Here is a 12,209-nt window from a genome sequence, read left to right on the forward strand (position 1 = left end):
TGAAATGCTGTTTGTTGGAGAAGTGGGTTTCTCTTTCAGTTCTTCCCATCGCAAGTACACTATATGTCACTGTTCTCACATAAGGCTGTAGTCTGCATGTTGTGTATTTCTGTAGTGCACTGCTCTGCCGTTTGAATAACCCTTTTCAAGTTGCACTGCCTGGAAGAAAATTAATCTCTGGTAGGTTGGTTGAAGTTAAAAAAAACAACCTAGGCAGATGGTAAGGGAAAATTAATACACAATGTTTTATTTTACAAATTGTGATTAATTTCGGTTTCATTTTATAAACCTTAAGGAGTAAAGCTTTCAAAGTCCCTAACCTGATTTGAATAAGCATGGTGACACTTAAAATTCTAAACTGAAGTATGGCATCAGCTGATTTACTCTGCCATGTACATGTATTTAGAATTAATTTGGAAGACTGTAATTAGCACAGTGGACGTAAAATAATGTGAAAGAAGAGCTTTATTGTTCAGTGGATATTAGACTTGTTTTCAAGCTTTCAGTCTGGATTTAGATGTTGAGGACACAGCTGAAAAATCAGCATTAGTTAACAGTTTTGAAAAACTGATTCCATTTCTCCTGCAAATGATAATTCTAACAAATGTTAGCTAGCTCCCAGGTTCTTTCTTCTCATTCTTTGATCTTTCACAACTACAAGAATTCATCACAGCAGGAGACTAGGGATAGTGCAAAAACTGGAGACTTACCAGTTTGAAACCTCTGCCTAGTGTGGGTTATTTGGTTTTTAAATAGGTATACAAAATCTCTGTTACACAATTTTCCCTAAGAAGGGCAACTCTAACAGAAACAAATGCTTCAAAAGTGACACCTGTATTTGTTCTGCAATCTGGGAAGTAACAGGGGTTTTATTTGTCCTTTAAAACTAAGGGACACTGATATTGTGGATTTCTAGATATAACCATTACTAGTTAAGGCTTAATGTCATTTTTACAGTCTTTCCCCTTATAAATTAGAAATAAAATGTAGAAAATAAGATTGGTAGGGTATGACAATAAATACAAGAAATTACATGTGAAGTCTGCTATTTGGCCATACAGTAACACGTACATGATGAAAATAATGCGTGCTAAAGCATCTGTTAGAAAAAGAATCAAAAGAACTGAGCTCTCATTTAAATGAATACATTTTTCTGTGAGACAGTCTGACAGGAAGCTGCCTTACCATTTCTTTTAAGGAGCTATTTTATTAATGGATGTTGGTGGCTGTGATGAATGCTGAATTTTTTTTAAAAAAAAAATTAATTCTTTCTATAGTTTGCCACCTTCTCTTAGAAATTGTAATGATAGCTGTGCTAGCATGTTCTTAGCCCTTCTTACTTAATTTTTTACCTTCCATGAAATTCCCACTACTTAGAAGAAAATTAAATTTCCTTGGATCACAAAACTCAAGACCTTTGGTAAGTGGTTTCTTTCATTGCGCTTTCCTGTAAGTCTTGTTTTTCCTTTTGTGTAGAATATTTAAACATCTTCCATAAATAGCTTCCTTGTATTATTACTTGCTAAGAAGGCTGTTATTTTGACCTTGAAAATTTCATTTCATTTCTGAACTACTAGCAGATATCTGCTCATCTGGCATCCTTCTGGAATGAAACCTGAAAGTAAACACACATTTGCAGAGAAATCTTATTTTTATAGAAAGAAAACTGTGTATTTGCATCAGCCACAATTAGGTTTAAACTAAAAAGTTTAATTTATGACCTTTTTTTTTAATTAAAAAAAAAAACAACAAAACCCAAACACCTTTGAAAACTTGTAAGGCTTCTTTGCTGTGACAATTTTTACTGGTTTTATCACTGACGTCTCTCATGGGTTGCAGCTTGAGCTACTATGGAGTCCCAGGAGTGAACTTCATAGCGCAGGGACACAGCAGTAAGAAAGCATGAGTTCTCCCTTTTGAAGAGTGTGTTCATAAACTTACAGGAGGCAAACAGATATTCAGTAGTTGAAACTTTAGAATATACTGAAGTTTTAGTGTAAAAAATCGTAAGTTGTACCTTTAAACAGCAGATCCTCCTGTTTCAGGTAATACCTAATAAAGTACGTGCTCTATCAGCTAACTTTTTAAATAATCAATAATACTATAATAAATACTATAAAGAATACTATATTTGTAGTCTCTTATTTTCAGTTAGGATAAAAATACGGTGCTCTTTCAGTATTTAGTCATCTTCTGCTAAGTTTATTGTATTTTTTCTTACGTGTGTTACATAGAAACACAGGAAAGGGGTGGCAGGATTAAAGAGAGATGGAGAGAATGGGTGAGTGAATGAATGAGTGAATGTTATATTGAATACTGTATAGTGATCCAAGAGGCCAGTCTTGGCAAAAAAGTCAAACCCCAAAGAAACTGTAAGTATGTTAGACCAGTGGTTTTCAACTTTTTAGCCTATGCTTCCCCTGAATCACTTAGAGGAACTTTGGCACCCTGTAAGTAGTTCATGGAGTGTGAGTGCTGTTCATTCCCAGTGAAGGGCACCACCCACTGACACTGCTAAGTAACGTGTTAACCAAATGCCACTTAGAATTTATCAGAGACAAATTGTAGTTTCTTTGCAAGAGTTGTATCCGTGTATCATTCTGAGGTAGTTGGTGTTACTGTAGATAATTTCTGGGAGTGAGAAACCAGTGGTTCTTTCCCTGGCCACAGGCATTACCTATTTCCAGGAGGTTTGACTTCTCTGATGTGGAACAGATGAAGGGCTTGAGCATGCTGGGCTACCTTGTCTTTTGTATTCAGTGTAAGCCCTTAAAGACCCATGTTATTTAACTGAGGTTTGTTTGGGGTTTGTTGTTGTTGGGCTTTTTTTTCTTTTTCCAACTGAGAATCAGGTTTGGAGCAAAGCCTGTTCTACCCCAACTTAGCACATAAGACAGAGACATCAGCCTGAAGACAGTTATTTCTTAAAAACAACCACCAACAAAACAAAACCATCCCAACAAACAAACACATCCCCCCCAAATCTGCAACAATATCAAGTGATGGTAAAACCGAAAATGTTTAAATATTACTGTATATTTGGCACTGTATTCACTTACATGAATTAGTTCATGTATGTTATTAGTTAAGGATTGCTGAGTATAATTTCTCATTAGATGTTCGACTATGAATGAAAAGAGAAGTGCATACATACTTTGTAGATACGTCAATGAATAAAATGCTAAGTTTGGAAAACTGAAATGGGTTTGAGGAAGATTTGGATGTCCTTAAATGATTTATTTCTTGTGATACAATATAAGAAATACCCAGTGGTATACTGAAAAGGTTTAAAATATTTTGTGACTATTCTACTTCAGGGAAAAGCTGAGGAAATATTAAATCATATGCTGAAGTTAAATAGGAAAAGTTGTGTAAACAGAAACTGGGGGTTTTCATAAATGTTTAGTAAATATGTTGTTTATGTTTGTGGAAGTCAAAGTGCTACCTACCTGCAATCCGTTAGGCAGCTTTCAGAGAAGTTGTCATATATCTTCTCTGTGTTGTTACAGTTTTCCATAAAACTTTCCTGTGAATTCAGTAGTTCTTTCCTAAAGCTGTGATGCAAAAACTGAGGGCTTTTTAAAAGCAAAAATATCTCCTTTCCTTACACCTGTGTTGCAATACTGTAGAAAAAAAAGTAACATCCATAATGATGAAAGGTTTACCAAAGGGTGTGCAGCAGTTGTCATGTCTGCCACATGAATATAGGAAATGAAATTTTTTTTCAAGTGCACAATTTCTCCTGTAGTATTCAAATGTGTTTCCTTGCTGAGAATCTCTGTGTAGCTTGCATTTTTTTTCCCTAAAGTAGTAACAGAAGTATTGGAGATTGTTTTATAATTATGCAGTACACCTAGTACAGCAATAGATGAGAATCATGTGACTTCTAAAAAAAAAAAAAGTACCTTAATGCATCAAATAATAGCTTACTGTTGTTTATGGGTGTTGAATAAATATCAGTACAGTATTGTCAATTACAAAAGAATTTGAAAATACTTTTATATTTATTTTGTCATATTTGTATCAATACCTTCTGGGTCTCTGTAATGTTAGAAATTCTGCATCTTTCTTAAATGACATTTTGTGTAGAACTCTGGTAAAGTATATTAAATAGAAGTCATTTAAATGAAATGGGTAACTCTGAAAAAATCTGTTATGAGGGTACTTGCATTTGTTAGGAAATGTCTTCAAAGTTAACATTACCACGTTAATCATGTAAATCTCTTGATTATCAGTCTTATTCACCGGGGCTCAGCATTTAGCAGGCTTTAAGAACAATTAAGTACTTTGCAAAGTTAGCAGAGCTTTTAAGTAATATTGAGAGAATCTCATAGAATATTCGTCTGACATCTCAAAACAGTTTTTAAAGACGGGTACATGTGTAGCTCGTCTGTCTGAATTACAGTGATACAGTGTGGGTTACTCTCAACACTTGCTATTTTGACAAGCTGAACTGCACAAATTTAAGCAGCATGTTATTTGCTAGGATTTGTGCTATGTAAAAGCTTACATGTATGCAGATGTTCATCTTTGTTAGCATTATTAAGTAAAAGTTAATGTCAGTATATGTAGTAAGCAAGATAGAAACATAGAAGCCCAATTGTAAAACCCTTTTCTCATTGAAAATGCACAACGAGAGCTAATGTGATATGTGTGTTGGCATATTGTGGTTCAATGTCTGGATTAATAGATATACTGATAGTAATACAGTAATAATAATTTGCCCCTGAGAATGCAGGATGAGGACTGTCACTCAAGGAAGCTGCACTTTTTTCAAGAGTGTTGGTAGTTTTCACTTCCCCGGAGTTGCTGCTGCCAGTTACAATGTAACCTGAATTCTGAATGCATGTGACCATACAACTGTGAGATTTGCCTTTTCTGGGAGTACTGCTCAAGAGCAGACTTATTTCAACATCTAGGGCTGGATTATTGGTGTTAAAAGCAATCCATTGTAAATTTAATTGATTATTTTGTTTAGATATTATCTATTTGGAATCAAATGGGCACAATTAAGGGCGCAGGTAATATTCAAGAAGTGTAATGAATGTACTCTGAAGATTTAATAGCATTAGTATCTCATGGAGTACCTTTGTGCCGGGATGGCTTTCTGTGCCTTTCTTTTGTGAGTACGTGTGTGCATGTGTTCCTGTGTGTGAATAATCCTGTCTGAGATGGGATTTATTTTGAATTTTGAGGAAGTTGAAGAAGAGTAAATGGCTGATAAATTTATGCTTTGAGTTGCTTCTGCTATATCAAACGCATTATTCTGCTTCCATCGTGATGTGAGAAGTTAAATTCAAGTTATGCAAATTGTCTTTTTTTTCTTTTTTAATACAAGTTTTTGAGTTATTTTGTATAGGAAATATCCAAGGCTCAAAAACAAATTTTCTGGTAAATGAGTAAGTGCTGATAAAGTCAAAGATCAGCGCAATCATCTATTGTACAGAGGTTAAATATTTTCCTCAGAATTAGTATCAATATGGTAGAGGGTTTTTTTGACTCGTCATAAAATCAGAATGAAAAGGAAGATGCTTCAATTTGAAGAAGCCATCCTCTACTCAGATTCATTTTATTCTTCCCTTGAGATAGATAAGTTGCTAGAGAGCTAAATGCCAAGTGTCTCGCGCTACAGTCCTGTATAACTGATGCCTCTCCCACTCTGTGATACACAGCACTTAATTGCTTACTTAGTCTTAGTGTATGTTGGTCCATTTTATCACCTAATTAGATTGTGTTTGAAACACTATTTGGTAGTAACAATCCAATCTGCTTTGCCATTTGGTTCTTCATTAATTTACTTCCAAGGGTTTGTTTCGGGGGGGGGGGGAGTACTTTTTGTGCCACGCGGTATCTAACGCATCAGCAGCCTAGTATAAAAAAACACACTTGAAGAAAGCACACAAGTTGTTGGTAAATCAGCTCTAAACTCCATTTGGATTTCAACTTTAGAATTTGTAGCTTGAGAGGACTGACACGTACATATTACAAGCTACAGGGGAAGATTGGCAGGTAGTGAAGACAAACCCCAAATGCATTTTCGTTGTATGGTATAATTCAGGACTATTACATGCTGTTACCCATCCAAACCTCCTCGTCCATTGCAGCTCAGTGTGCTGCGGGTCTCGCAAGGAATCGCTTTGTTCTTTTGTCTGTGGGCAAAGGCATATCATTCGTAGCTTTGAGGACAGTAGGTATTTTCAATATGTGATCATTGCTGAAAGAATGTTTGATAACTGAAGATGCTCTTTGATGAAATGAACTTCCTTCTTCAACAATTTGTTTTCCAAAGCTTATTGCCTGTGGCACGATTGTTTTACCTGTGTCTGAACAAGAGAATAAACAATTTACTCAGTGCATTAAATCAGGAAAACATCCTTGAATGAAGAATAAAAGGTTGTCCTCACTCACAAAGCAGCATTTTGGACTATAGGATGATGGAAATCTAGCACCTATAAACTTATTTTCTTGTAGCTAGAAAATATGTAATGAGACTTCATTTTGTCTAGAATGTAGCTAGGTGAGGAATTGCTGTAGGCAGGGGACACAGAACCCCCAACGCCCTTGTAGAGCAGTAGATGGTGGATAAGGAGAAAGGAATTCTTAATTCTTTTACTGTACAATAATTAATTTTTTTAATGGTATGGTAGCACGATATACCAGTGTCCTGGTTGCGGCAGGGATGGGGTTACTCTCCCCCGGAGCCGGCAGGGGGCGGGTGTTCCATCCCACGTGACCCGTGCCCGGGCTATAAGAGGCGCTGCCGGGGCGAGGAGAGCAGTCGCCACTCGGGGGTGGGCTGCGGCGGTGCGGGTCCGGTCGGTGCGCTTCGCGGCGGTACTGTAATCGCGTTTTCGTCTTTTCCTTTTGCTGTTCTGTTAAATTGCACTCTTTTAACCCGCGAGTTTGGCCCTGTCATTTTCTTTTTCCACAGCTGTGGGAGTTGTGCGAGCGGCTGCGTGGTTCTGTGTCGCTGGCTGAGGCCAGACCACGACAACCAGAAAAACAGAACCTTGATAATGAACTTCTAACTCATTGACTTAATTTTGTTAGCCGTCGTTAGTTATTCTGTGTAAGAAGTAATGGTTCTGTGAATAACCCCGTATTTCTCACCCCCCCACTACCACACATTTGTCACCAGCTCCTTGGGTCTGAAAACTAGAACTATGAATAATAGTAGAAGGAAAATGTCAAAGAAAGCTATGACTGGTGCATTTCAGGTGTTGCAAACTAGGACTTAAGAACTTCTAGTCTGGACTGCTGTGGCTTTTCTCATGTTTATCTAGACCAGCATCTGCTTTCTAGAGGAGGCAAAAAAGTGGGAAAGGTAGAATTCTTCTCACCTTATGATCGTATGTGTCTTAGTTATGCCTATGATTCTTATAGTGTGTAATGTAGTTTACTTTCTTACAAATTAGTCCAGCTTTTTCTGAACCCACAACATCCATAACATTCTGCATCAGTGAATTCCCCAGTTTCACTCCAGGGTGTCTGAACAAGCAACTTGTTTTGGTTTTTAACTTGTTACTTGGTAGTTTCCCTCCATGCCCCCACCCCCAAGTTGTTCTTCTTTTATTTTTGCTTTCTCAGTGCCACTCAGTTTAAAGGCTTTATGTCATACACCCCAAGAGTCAGCTCTTCCGGCAGAAGAGGTGTTGTTTGTTGGCTGGCCCTGGTACAGAAAGCATCCCATATCTTTGATTCTGCTGTCTCTGGGATTTTTTAAGTACCTTATGTATTTTTTGATGAGTGGAACCAATCTTACACAGAGTACTGAAGTATCTGTTAGTGCTTTAGACAGTGGTTCATGCTTAACTGCCAGAAAATTATAGCTAGACTGTGGTCAAGGAGTAAAGGTGTCTTTAATATTTAGATTGGTATTACCTGATGACTAGATGAATCCGAGGTGAATGCTTGGTTGTCATTTGATGTGTTTTTCAAATATCTGACTTGAAGTGAGAAATAGCTGGATTTGTTCTTGCTCTAAAGTATTTGCATCTCAGAGTTGAAATGAGAATGTCAGTAGGACAATTACGGATCATAATACCTCTTAGATGCATTAAATCAATGTCTTTAGTGTGACATATACTAGTGAGTACTTTAAAGAGCTCCACGATACAAGTAGAGAACTTAATGTTGACTTAAGAGGATTTAATGAGAGTGAATTATATATGTGCTTCTTTTAGACAGTTGTAGAATGACTTGCCGAGGCATAACAGCAGATAAATGATGACACTCTTTAAGAGAGTTTCTATAGCTTTTATTTCAATGTAGCCCATTTCTGTAGTCAGAATACATCTCAGTTACTGTCCGGGCAGGAATAGGGACTAGTCATCTACGGTTTATGTTCTTTCTATGTGTCTGCTGAATTTACTGTAACTGACCCTCCAGCTTTAAAACAGAAGAACAGAAAACTAACAGCAAAACCACCTAGAACAAAAAGCATTTGAAAGTCGGCAAACTGCGACAGCTACTTTCCATGGACTACTGTGCAACAATCCTGTTGCAAACAGATTAAACCAGCAGGGCAGCAATTGTACTGATAGTACCAATATCTGTCAGTATTATTTTTCCCCAGGCATGGAGAGGAAGTCTCGGTGCAGTTTCATCTTTAGTATTTACCCACCTCCAAGATGAAAACATTTTTGACAAATTAGACAAGGTGAATATTAAGAAAATAAAAAAATCCAAATATCTGATTGCCAATACTCTAATTTTTCTTAATATATTTAGAAGCTTTGTATTGATCTTGTGGCTGCTAATCTGAAATTTTCCTGCATGGAACTGACCCATCTCAAACTTTGCAAGGTTTACAGATAGTGGTCCTAGTTTCACCACTAAATATAGTTGAATTTGATCAAGGGAGGGTAATGAAAAACATTAGTTGTTCTGAGGAAATGATCTCAAATTTATGAATACTTTTTTTTTTTTTTAATCCGTGGTTATACGACCATAACTTATTTACCTTGAGCAGACCAGTATTAACCTCTCCCTTCATGGATGGATAGTCAAATGGATTTTCTGGTTTTTTTCAGCTCTTCATTCTTTTGAGACCAGAAAGGTGACAACTGGTACCAACCCATTACTTTAAATGACTTTTGTATTTCAAAGAAAAAGAGGGCAATTCAGATCTGTGGGTTATCCATACATGGAAATGTACACACATCCCTCTTTGCTCAGGGGTGAGCAAGACTAGGCAAGACACAGATTAAGACTACCTAAAACAGGATAGGTTGAACATTTCAAAATAGTGAGACTTGAGGTTTGCAATCTCTAATGTAGCGCTACTGTTCGTGCAATTGCTTGGCTGACAGTGTGTCATGGTTTCAGCTGGGATAAAGTTAACTTTATTACTAGCAGCTGGTATACTGCTATGTTTTGGGTGTGGGATGAAAATAGTGTTCTTGGGAGGAGACACAGCTGGGACAGCTGACCCCAACTGACCAAAGGGATATTCCACACTGTGTGATGTCATGCTCAGCAGATAAAGCTGGGGGAAGAAGAGGGAAGGGAGGGATGTTTGAAGCGATGGCATTTGTCTTCCCCTGTAACCGTTACATGTGATGGAGCCCTGCTTTCCTGGGGATGGCTGAACACCTGCCTTGTCGTTGTTTTGCTTTGCGTGCATGCGCTACTTTTGCTTCACGTATTAAACTGTCATTATCTCAACGCATGAGTTTTTCCTCGCTTTGACTTGTCTGATTCTCTTCCCCATCGCAACGGAGAGGAATGAGCGAGCAGCTGCGTGGTTCTAGCTGCTGGCTGGGGTTAAACCATGACACAGGGGCTAAGGCTGTGAGGGAGTTTTTATAGCTTTTGCAAGTCAACATCTGATAAAGGAAAGTTTGTTTTCAGTTTGCTTGATGTGTTTTGCTTGTCGTGTTTTGGACCTCTTTCTTCTTAATGATGCTTTCATGCAAATATATCTTTCATTATTTATGCTGGAGGGGAGAATCCCAGATAACTGTGATCAAATTTCCACATACACAATAAATAGACATACTATATTGAGATCTGAATTTACAGGGAGCAATCAATTGAAAGCACATCGTTTTGGTCATCTACAGTCTTTCACAATAATCAGAGGGGGGGAAATCTTTCTGCTTTTTTTTATTTTTAATCATGTTTCCTTCCCACAAACTGTTCAAACACACAGGCACCATTTTCTTTCTTCCGTTTGAAGGTTGGTGATTTTGCCAGAAGGCACGTTAACATTTGTCCATCTTGAAGTGTTTTTACATCACCATAAAGATAAGTTGTGTTTGTCTTGTGAAAGACTATGCTTTTGGGATATTATCTCACGGTCCTGATAGAGATCTGAAAAATTGAATGAACATTAAATCCAAATAAATTCTTTCTCATAATCAACATATGCAGACTCAAATCACAGTATGCACTAATGAGATGGGATGGAAACTGACAGTAGACAAATCTTTCTACTTCTATGATTTTGTGTGTGTGTGTCTGTGGTTATGTTCAACACTGACTAATGAAAAAAGCTGAAAAAAAATTGTAATTTCTTTTTATACTGGAGTTTATGAAGCATGCAAGAATGTTGCTTTGTGTTAACAGTAGACTCATCTACATATGGAGAAAAGAAAAAAAAAAAAAAAAAGCTTTTTGCAAACATAGCAAGTGAAACTCATGCTTGTCTGAAAGAGCAGGTGATTTGGGACTACTTGGGCCCTGCTTCCTTTAAAAAGTATATCTATCTTCTTCCTCCTTTCTCAGAACAAATAATTCTCTTGTTCAGCTGTCCAAAGGATGGGAACAGCTAACCACTACTCTAGTCTCCAGTGTGACTTACCTCCTCCTGACTTGTTGCTTACAATAAGGCTGAAACAAGAGCTGGGGTTGGTTGACCAGCCTGAGTGGAGGAAGACGAGTGATGTTTGGAAAGAAACATGAACAGGGAATTGCTATATGTGAGACTGCAGAGCAACATTACACTCAGCTTTATTTCCAACAAGGGATCTCTGCAAATAGCTATGCATCTCTATCAACCTCACTATTTTGCAAACAAGTTAAAAAATATTATTAAATTTTGTTTGTTAGCACGAGAGGCTAATCTAGGATTTTATGCTAGTTAATGTATTTATATATATACAAATGTATTAGAAACGTACTTCCTATCATTTCAGATTTTTTTGGAAGACAATATGAAAATTGTCTCAGGGTGTTGAAAGCCTGAAAATTGTCTCAGGGCAAATACGCAGGGGGCTGAAAGCCCAAAGGTCGACTCTTTCACATTTTGAAGTGTGTGCTGTAATGTGAGTTTCCTGTCAACTTGGCTGCTGGTAGAAGTGAAATGTTGCTGTTTGTAGGTAGAGAGGGGAAGGAAGAATTTTGATTGAGAATTGTTAATTAAAAAAAAAACCAAACCAACTGTGAATAGTAACTTTACTACTGATTTAAACGTGATTATATTTATTATAGTGCAGACGAGTATAAGCTCTAAAATATGACAGTGCTTATAATACACCGGTCTAAAGCAGTAAACTTAATATGTATTTATTAATTATTGATACTTTCTGACACTGTACAAAGCAGATGTTCTTCCTAAGTGAATATTTACATGTGTCGATGTCCAAACACATAATATTGAATAACTGTAATCACAAGAAGTAATTGACAGATTGGCTCTGTTATTTGTGGACTGACATAAAGTCATCAAAATTCCTGAAAACAGCCTATTTATTCATAGAAATGTCAAGATCTTACTAAAAGCTTTAGTCAAGCAAAATTACTGTTGCAAATTATATTAATTAGAGTATATCAGGCTATGTTAACCAGCATAATTTATTTTTGTATTAGAAAGCTTTAAATGGTTGCACCAACACTAATTAAAAAAAATGTACAGAAATCCTATGTTATTACCAGTCTGTCTTTCTTGTTCGACAGGTGTCAAACCATGCAAATAGCTAAAAACCAGAATTTAGAAAAACTAATGAAATGAAGTTTAAGTAGTTCTGAATACTGCTATATTTTATGGCTCATTAAATAGACACTTACAGCAAACTTCATTCTTTCCTGCAGGTTTTTGAATATAATGTCAGATACTAAGCTCAAAATAGAATGACAATTTTCTGAGCTTTGCTTTAAAACATGCAAAAAAAAAGCATGTAATTGAATTTTCTCCTAGGTATAGTAGCTCAAAGGTCTCAATTCTGATTTAAAAACACTATAGTAAGATTTTGAATATTGGAAAGAGT

The sequence above is a fragment of the Charadrius vociferus genome, unplaced genomic scaffold (genome assembly GCF_000708025.1).
Source record: "Charadrius vociferus isolate BGI_N301 unplaced genomic scaffold, ASM70802v2 scaffold472, whole genome shotgun sequence".
Lineage (NCBI taxonomy): Eukaryota > Metazoa > Chordata > Aves > Charadriiformes > Charadriidae > Charadrius > Charadrius vociferus.